We start from the raw sequence: 9,299 nt of genomic DNA, 5'->3' as shown, positions 1-9,299 counted from the left end.
AGCAATCTGAGCCACAGCTGTGACAGTGCCGGATCTTTAACCCACTAGACCATCAGGGAACTCCCAAAATCTCTGTATTTTTTATTGAAGGACTTCAAAGCCCACTTTTTTTGTCTTTTTTGTCTTTTGTCTTTTTTTGTTGTTGTTGTTGCTATTTCTTGGGCTGCTCCCGCGGCATATGGAGGTTCCCAGGCTAGGGGTCAAATCGGAGCTGTAGCCACCGGCCTACGCCAGAGCCACAGCAACGCAGGATCCGAGCCGCGTCTGCAACCTACACCACAGCTCACGGCAACGCCGGATCGTTAACCCACTGAGCAAGGGCAGGGACCAAACCCGCAACCTCATGGTTCCTAGTCGGATTCGTTAACCACTGCGCCACGACGGGAACTCCCAAAGCCCACTTTTAATTTTTGTTTCTCTTTTCCCCTTCCTTCGTGATCCCTACCCCCATTCTTCTACTCTCTTCTTGGGATGCTTTAAGAAATCTGGTGTCAGTCTGTATCTTGTTCCTTTATGGGAGAGCTGCTCTTCCTCTCTGGCCCTTTCTCTTTCTCTTTGATGCTTGTTCATTTCACTCTAACATATCTAGGATTAGATTTTTCCTGCCTATCTTGATTGGCCCTTTATGTACCCATTCAATCTGAGGTTTTTTTTAAAAAATTCTGGGATTTTAGTAAGCATTGTATCTACAAATATTTCCTTCCCTCTAGTTTCCCCCTTCTTATACTCTTATGATGTAAGTATTGATACTTATACTTCCATCCTCTAGGTTTGTTAACCTTCATATTTTCATGTTCACCCCTTTCTGATATCCTCTAGAAGACTTCTTCTACCTGATTTTTCAGTGTAGTTTTCTTGGCCTGGACTGTATTACTATATAACCCACTTAGTTACTTGCCTCAACCATTATATTTTTCACAATATTATGGATTGGTTCTTTATGATTTGTTATTCCTGCTTTGTGTAACCCAGTTGGGTGACTTTGTTCCACCACCACCCCCAGGGGCATTTAGCAATATCTGGAGACACTTTGGGCTGTCACAACTGAGGGTAGTGCAACTGGCATCTAGTGGGTAGAAGCCAAAGATGCTGCCAAACATCCCATAATGTATAGGACATCCCTTGTTGCTCCTGCCACAGCAAAGAATTATCTAGCCCAAGATGTCAACGGTGTCAAGATTGAGAAACCCTGATGTAACCAGTATGAACTCTTTTCACCTTGAGGATATGTATTATTTCATTCAAATTATCTTTCCATCTGATGCACTTAATATTTTTCATCTAATCTAGATTGTTCAATTTCTTGCTTTAATAGGCATTGTACCTCCTTCTGTATCTCATTACTTTTCTCTATGAATGTGAATTTCCCTAAAGATATCAGGTGCCTTAACTGATGTGTATACCCAGAAGGAGAGGCTGAAGCCCAGCACTGGGAAAAGGTGAGGGATGTACCAAAACCAGGAAAGCCTGTGATGTCACTGGGCTCCACCACTCCCTGTTTGTCAACACACATGCACACATGTGCACACACACGTATGCTTATGGTTTTCACAGATCTGTCAGTTTCTAGGGTTGGGTGTGATGGGGGAGAGCCCACCACTGGTGTGAGTTACAATCTTGTTTAGTTCCTAAGTTTGAACTCACACTGGTGAGTGGTGAAACTGTGAAAACCCTAAGATTTATGTGTGTAATAGCAGCTCAAAGTGGAAGGGGCCAGAGGGCCACTGCTATGATTTAGTCAGGGGAAGATTTTTTATTTGTGTTTGTCTTTACCGTGCCTCACTTTGAGAAGAATGGCAAGGATAGCCATTGACTATAGGAAATTTCCCGAGGGGTGTGTATGTGTGTGTGTCTCTGTCTTATCTGTCTGTACTTGTACATATGTACTGGCAAAGAGAGAATGATAGAGCTCAGACAGTAACAAATATGTGCTAGCCAGAAACCTCGAGGCAAAGGAATAGGGGAGAGGATGAGGTATGCAAAGGACTAGAGGTGAGAGAGCTAGGAACATATTTAGGAAATGGAACAAAACTCTTTATGGCTGGAGCATCAAGCATGAGGGGCAGATGTAAGAGATGAGACTAGAAAGATAAGCTAGGATTGGGTTCTGACATAAATCATCAAGCCTGTTCGAGCATTCTAACTCCATCCCTCAAGTAATAAGAAGCCACTGGAGCACTTTAAGCTGAGAAAGGAGATAAACAGATTTATGTGTTTATATATCTCAGGCTAAATTGGAAGAATGGATTGGAGGGAAGCAAGACCAGAGTTAGAGCAGTTCCCGATCATGGCTCAGTGGTTAACAAACCCGACTAGGAACCATGAGGTTGTGGGTTCTATCCCTGGCCTCGCTCAGTGGGTTAAGGATCTAGCATTGCTGTGAGCTGTGGTATAAGTCGCAGATGCAGCTTGGATCCCAAGTTGCTGTGGCTGTGGCATGGGCTGGCGGCTACAGTTCTAATTAGACCCCTAGCCTGGGAACCTCCACATGCCACGGGTGCAGCCCTAGAAAAGGCAAAAAGACAAAAAAAAAAAGCCAGAGTTAGAAAACTCAGTTAGGAAGTAATCGCAAAACCTGACTTGCATTATCTACTGCAGTAGCCACCAGTATGATCATTGACCACTGTCACTGAATGTAGCTTGTCTGAACTGAGATGTTCTGTAAGTGTGAGATATGTGCTGGATTTCAAAAACCTAGTACAAAAGGAATGTTGATAGGGGCTTGGGGGTTTTTTGTTTTTTTGTTTTTTTGTTTTTTTTTCTTGTAGGGCCGCACCCACAGCATTATGGAGGTTCCCAGGCTAGGGGTCGAATTGGAGCTGTAGCTACCTGCCTGTGCCACAGCCACAGCAACACCAGATCCAAGCTGCATCTGCCACCTACACCACAGCTCGAGGCAATGCTGGATTCTTAACCCACTGAGTGAGTTCAGGGATTGAACCTGCGTCCTCATGGATACTAGTCAGATTCGTTTCCACTGAGCCATGACTGGAACTCCCAGTATATAGCTTCTTAATACCAGCCTCTTTCACTCAGTGTAATGCCTTTGAGATTCATTTGTGTTATTTCATGTTTCACTGTTTCATTTCTTTTTATTATTAAATAACATTTCATTGTATGGATGTACAACAGTGTATCTTTTCACCTTTGTGTATTGGTTTCCCAGGGGTGGCATAACAAAATACCAAATTACTAGTCTATAGCAGTGTGTTCATTGCTAGTATATGGGAATAATAGTGATTTTTGCATGTTGACCTTGTATACTATGACCTTACTTAAAGCACTTACTTGCTATAGAAGTATTTTTATGTGTATTCTCTAGTGACAATTATGTCTGATTTGAACAGGGAAAAATTAAAGGAAAACAGTTTCTCTCTACACTCAACACTGTGACACCAGATGTGTGGTTTTTTTCCCCACATTGACCAATTACCTGGCACCAGCTGGGTATCTGACAATTCAGTTGTCCTACAATTCAATTCTGATATTATCAGTCTGTGGTTAGTATCAAATCCCATAGGTTAAAGGCTCAGGCCCACAAGACTACCTCCCTACCATCAAACACCAGTCATAAGTGTAGGCCTTCCATATTTCTGACCAACCAGCTATAGATTGGGGTCCCATAACTCTTGCCTCCTGTTTGATAATTTGCTAGAACAGCTTACAAAACTCAGAGAAATAGTTTACTTCTGGATTAGTAGTTTATTATTAAAGGATACAACTCAAGAATATCCAGATGGAGTTCCCGTTGTGGCGCAGTGGTTAACGAATCTGACTAGGAACCATGAGTTTGCCGGTTCAATCCCTGGCCTTGCTCAGTGGGTTAACAATCCGGCGTTGACGTGAGCTGTGGTGTAGGTCTCAGACACGGCTTGGATCCTGAGTTGCTGTGGCTCTGGTGTAGGCCGGTGGCTACAGCTCCAGTTAGACCCCTAGCCTGGGAACCTCCATATGCCGTGAGAGCGGCCCAAGAAATGGCAAAAAGACAGAAAAAAAAAAAAAAAGAAAAAGAATATCCAGATGGACGAGATGCATAAGGCAATGTAAGGGGGTGGAGTATGGAGCTTCCATGCCCTGTCTAGGGGCATCCCCCTCACAGCACCTCCATATGTTCACCAACCCAGAAGATTTCTGAACCCCTTCAGTTGGGGTTTTGAATGGAGGCTTCATTATGTAGACAATTCATTAAATCATTGGCCTTTAGTGATTAATTCAGCCTCCAACCTCTCTTACTTTCCCCAGAGGACAGGAGAGTGGGGCTGAAATTTCTAACCTTCTATTCGCATGATTGGTTCCCTTGACACCCAGACTCCATCCTGAAGCTATCCAAGAGTCTTCAGCTGTCAATCATCTCACTGGCATACAAAAAGATACTTATTACTTCAAAGATTACACAGGTTTTAGGCCTCATATGCCAGCAAATGTGTGTGGGCATGAGAACAGAAACCAAATATGTTTTTCTTATTATGTCACAGTTTTTATTATATTATTTCTAATTTGTATCCCTTTTATTTCTTTTTCTTGCTTTATTGCACTGGCTAGAATTTGCAATATGGTGTTGAATATGAGTGGTAAGGTGAAAGTGGACATGCTTGCTTTGTTCTTTATCTTAGGGAGAAGGTACTTAGTTTTTTACTATTAAATATGATGTTTACAGTAGGATTATTGTAACTGCCCTATATCAAGTCAGGGAAATACCTGGAGAGTAGTGTACCCTGTATCTTACTTCTCAAAACCTGTGGAACATTGACTGTGTTCAGACCCATATATGCAGCTTGAAAATAAGCCCAAAAGTGTACACAACTTGATGGGACCATTTTATTGATCTCCTTAATCTCCCTAACACTTAACTTTCTGGTCTTCTAGCTAGGAAACGGAGTAGAGTTTAGTTTCCTTGCTGTGCTGTACACTCCTTGCAAAGGCAACTGCCTTGGGGCCGAGCAAGAGGATAAAGAATGAAAACAGCACTGATGGTGCCCCCATGCTCTTGGGATCAGAATTCTCTCTCAGTTTTAGGTGCAGGCCTGGCTGGCCTCTGTTTTTCTCTCCATTGTCACTGTGGATTTGCCTGTGAACTGGTGTGTGAGAGAATGGGGAAGCAAACACAAAGGAAACTTTGGATTCCTCTCACTCCCTATGACCTACAAAGGCCCCCTTTCTTGACTCTCAGACCGTAATAGAGGATTTCCCTTGGAATTCTGTCTGTTAATACCTGGTGCACAGTTCTAGGTTTCAAGTTGTTGCTGAATACAGGCCAGGAGATAACAGAGGAGAAACAAAATGGGAAACACATTTATAGTTCAGTGGTACCTTGAGTTCTGGTTTCCTTCCCCAACCTGACTGTTTACATTCATATTCTACAGCCTGCAAATAGCTATTCCATGCATTCTGTCCAGAGTTTATGCCTGTATTCACTGTGGCAATACAAAGTAACTAAAGTCCTTATTATCCTGACCAGAACTCAGTAATCTCAGTGTCATTTTAATTTATATTTTCTCTTCTCATTAGGGAGTTTGAACACCTTTACATATTTGGGAAGCTTTTTTACATTACTTTGAGGAATGACATTTTATCTTTTTTCTCTAATTGTTCCTTTTTTTTTTTTTTTTTTTTGCTTTTTAGGGCTGCACATGTGACATATGGAGGTTCCCAAGCTAGGGGTCAATTGGAGTTGCAGCTGCATAGCTGCAGATGCCATCCTGCCACAGCCACAGTAAGGCAAGATCTGAGCCTCATATGTGACCTACACCACGGGTCTTGGCAATGCCAGGTCCTTAACCCACTGAACAAGGCCAGGGATTGAACCCTCATCCTCATGGATGCTAGCTGGGTTCTTATCCCACTGAGCCACAGCAGGTTAAGATTTTTTTTTTTAATCTCTTAGGTATACTAGTTCTTTATCCAAGATAAGTGTTGTAAACATTTTCTCCCAGTTTGTCCATTGTCTTTTATATTGTTTGTATTTTGGGAGACATGCAGAAGTTTTTCTTAATAAAGTCATACTTATCAGTCTTTATTACTTCTGGAATTTAAATCTAGATAGAAATCCTTTCATCCAAGTTAAAGAGGAATTCACGCATGTTTTTCTCTAGAGCCTATATATTTTCCAACTATTGCTCTAGTCAGTTTGGGACTGAATCTTGTATATAGTGTGAAGTATGAATCTAACTTTATCTTTTTCAAAAGTGTTTCAGAAATCCAAAAGCTCCTCAAGTCCATCAATTCACAAAAAGTATTCACAATATTCAGTTTCAAGTTATACTCAAGGTTAATGTTTTTGGCAGCAAAGCATACAGAGTGAAAGCAGCAAGAAAAAGATGTGCATTAGCAGAGTCCAGAGAGGACAAATGTAGGCTTCTGCATCTTTTCCATCCAGGACCACACAGGATGCTCTTCCTCTCCCTCCCTCCCCTACTCCACCCTCTTTCATCAAACTATAGGCATATGTGGTATGTCTCTACCCAAGGAATCTTACTTGAATTGTAGGATGTTATGGGGTGGGTGGAGCTGATCATATGGGAGGCATATCCTGCTACCCAGCCAGCCATGGGAATAGCCGGAACTCAGTAATGAAATCAGATGCTTGAAAATCATCAGTCTTGATGTTTGTGCAAAGCAATCTGAAAAGCTGGGACAGCGTAGTCCATTGCTCCAGGTGTATAGAGCAAAGTCATCAATCACTGACATAAAAAGAACATTCTGAGGGCCATATTCCAAGGGGTTTACCGAAGGTCAATTGTGGTTCTAGGTTCTCTTGAAAATGGGAGGGAATATGCAACCATTATAACTCTTTCCTTGCAAAATACTAACAAGGATATACAAATGTGCTAGTCGTTCCTAGTTTTCCTGAATACCTTTATGAAAAAGTCTGTCTTTGCTCCAGTGATTTGAGATGCTGCCACTTTTATCATACACTAAAGTTGTATATGTACTTGCATCTATTTCTAGATTTTCTGTTGTATTTATAGTTTGTCTATTTTTCATGCAGTATTACATGCAATGTTCTCATTAGAAAGGCTTTATGACATGTTTAATGTTTTTAGAGATTGTCCATTCCTAGTGTTATCCTGGCTATTTTTGTTGTTGTTGTTGTCTTTTTAGGGCTGCACCCAAGGCAAATGGAGGTTCCCAGGCTAGGGATCCAATCAGAGCTGTATCTGCTGGCCTACACCACAGAAACTATTACGGCCCACAAAGCCAAACATATTTACTACATGGACTTTTACAGAAAAAAAATTGCCAATCTCTGTTCTAAAGTATTGTTTTCCTATTTAGTGCTCTCAGCTATTTTTGGTTTCCTCTTTTCTCTAACTATTTATCTTCTTTCCAGGTGCTATTGCTGCCTCCTCTAATAAATTCTCTAAATTTTCCCTGCTGTATAGCACTGGGAACTATATGTAGTCACTTGTGATGGAGCATGATGGAGGATAATGTGAGAAAAAGAATGTGTGTGTGAGAGAGAGAGAGACTAGATCATTTTGCTGTATAGTAGAAAATTGACAGAACATAATGAAAAAAAATAAAAATCATTAAAATAAAAAATAAATTTTCAATAACTTGTATTTATTGTAGATTACATTTCTTGGTCTCTTGTTAAGATATATTGTGACTTGTGGATCAGGCGCAGACATCCAGCAGCCAGTGGTCTTCACCCATGCCAACTGAGCCCTTCCTCATGAAGAGAACGGGTAATCTCACCCATATTGAGGGAATTTGAACGACTAGCACATTTGTATTTTACAAAGGAGAGACCATTTCCCTACTCCTCCAGCTCCCACACCTGCGTCAGTGACAGGCCCTGACATGCAAACATGAGTGTTCTTATTTACTATCCTAGCAGATGTCTATGTCCAGTGCCAGAGTTATTGCCCTGCAGGATGGGTACTTGCATCAAACTGTCTATCCCTCTGTCCAAATACACTGTTCTTCATGGAGCAAGATGAGTGTGACTCATTTCTACGATGCTCGAGCCCTGACCTGGCTTTCCTGAGGGAGCCTGTCCTTACTGGGGTGTGTGGCTTACTGATGCTTTGAATATCCTGCAGGTTATAGACCACCACACTGCAAATTGCAAGCTCTTCTTCCACTTACAAGCGTTTATTGAACTTGGCCAAAGCCATGTTCGAAAAGAAGCTATAGCTTTTCATGTCTTTTCTGGCTCCCACCTGGTGAGGCCTTGCCTCAGTATGCCAACATTGCCAGTGGAACAACAAATCTTCTTACAGGAGGGAAATGAAGCAAAAACAACAAACTCCCAAACCGAAAAAATCGCTGCTTAGATGGCTTACAGAGGATATGCAAAAGTATTCACTTTCAACAGAATCATAGCTTTCTACTGCACCACAATGAGAACTCCCACTACTATTTTATTTTATTTTGTTTATTGTCTTTTCTAGGGCCACTCCCACGGCATATGGAGATTCCAAGGCTAGGGGTCTAATCGGAACTGTAGCTGCCAGCCTACACCACAGCCACAGAAACACGGGATCCGAGCTGCGTCCGCAACCTATACCACAGCTCACAGCAACGCCGGATCCTTAACCCACTGAGCAAGGCCAGGGATCGAACCTGCAACCTCATGGTTCTTAGTCGGATTCGTTAACCACTGTGCCATGATGGGGACTCCTACTATTTTATTTTTTAAAGACAGAGAGGGGCTAACATTCCTAACATATTCTGATGATGTGTATCAGACATACATCTGTGGTTCATGAGAGCATGTTAGAAAAACTGTTTAATCTTACTTAGTCTCTTTCTTTGGTTCATTTCTTTTTACATGACTTTTTTTTTCAGGAATTATTTCTATTACACAATTTTCATGACCTTTTTCTGTCTTCAAAGTCTGAACATAATTTTGAAGAAAAAGTTTAATAGGAGTTCCCATTGTGGATCAGGGGGTTAAGAACCCAACTAGTATCCAAGAGGATGTAAGTTCAACCCCTGGCTTCACTCAGTAGGTTAAGGTGATGCCATGAGCTGTGGTGTAGGTCACAGATGAGGCTCAGATCCTGCCTTGCTGCAGCTATGGTATAGGCTGGCAGCTACAGCTCTGATTCAGCCCCTAGCCTGGGGACCTTCATATGCTGTAGGTACGACCCTAAAATGAAAAAAAAAATGTGTAATATACTCATGATGCACCATTTTCATATTTACCATTTTACTCTCCCTTTTTTTTTTTTGGCCAGACCCTCAGCATGTGGAAGTTCCCAGGGTGCCACAGCTGCTGCAACACCAGATTCTTAACCTGCTGTGCCATAAGGGAACTTCTTTTACTCTCACTTTTAAATATCTTAATTGAG

The sequence above is a fragment of the Sus scrofa genome, chromosome 14 (genome assembly GCF_054392235.1).
Source record: "Sus scrofa isolate SSC_HxYL_T2T_F1_AM1 chromosome 14, Sscrofa_HxYL_maternal_Yorkshire_Landrace_v2.0, whole genome shotgun sequence".
Classification (NCBI taxonomy): Eukaryota; Metazoa; Chordata; class Mammalia; order Artiodactyla; family Suidae; genus Sus; species Sus scrofa.
This window is presented reverse-complemented; position numbering follows the sequence as displayed.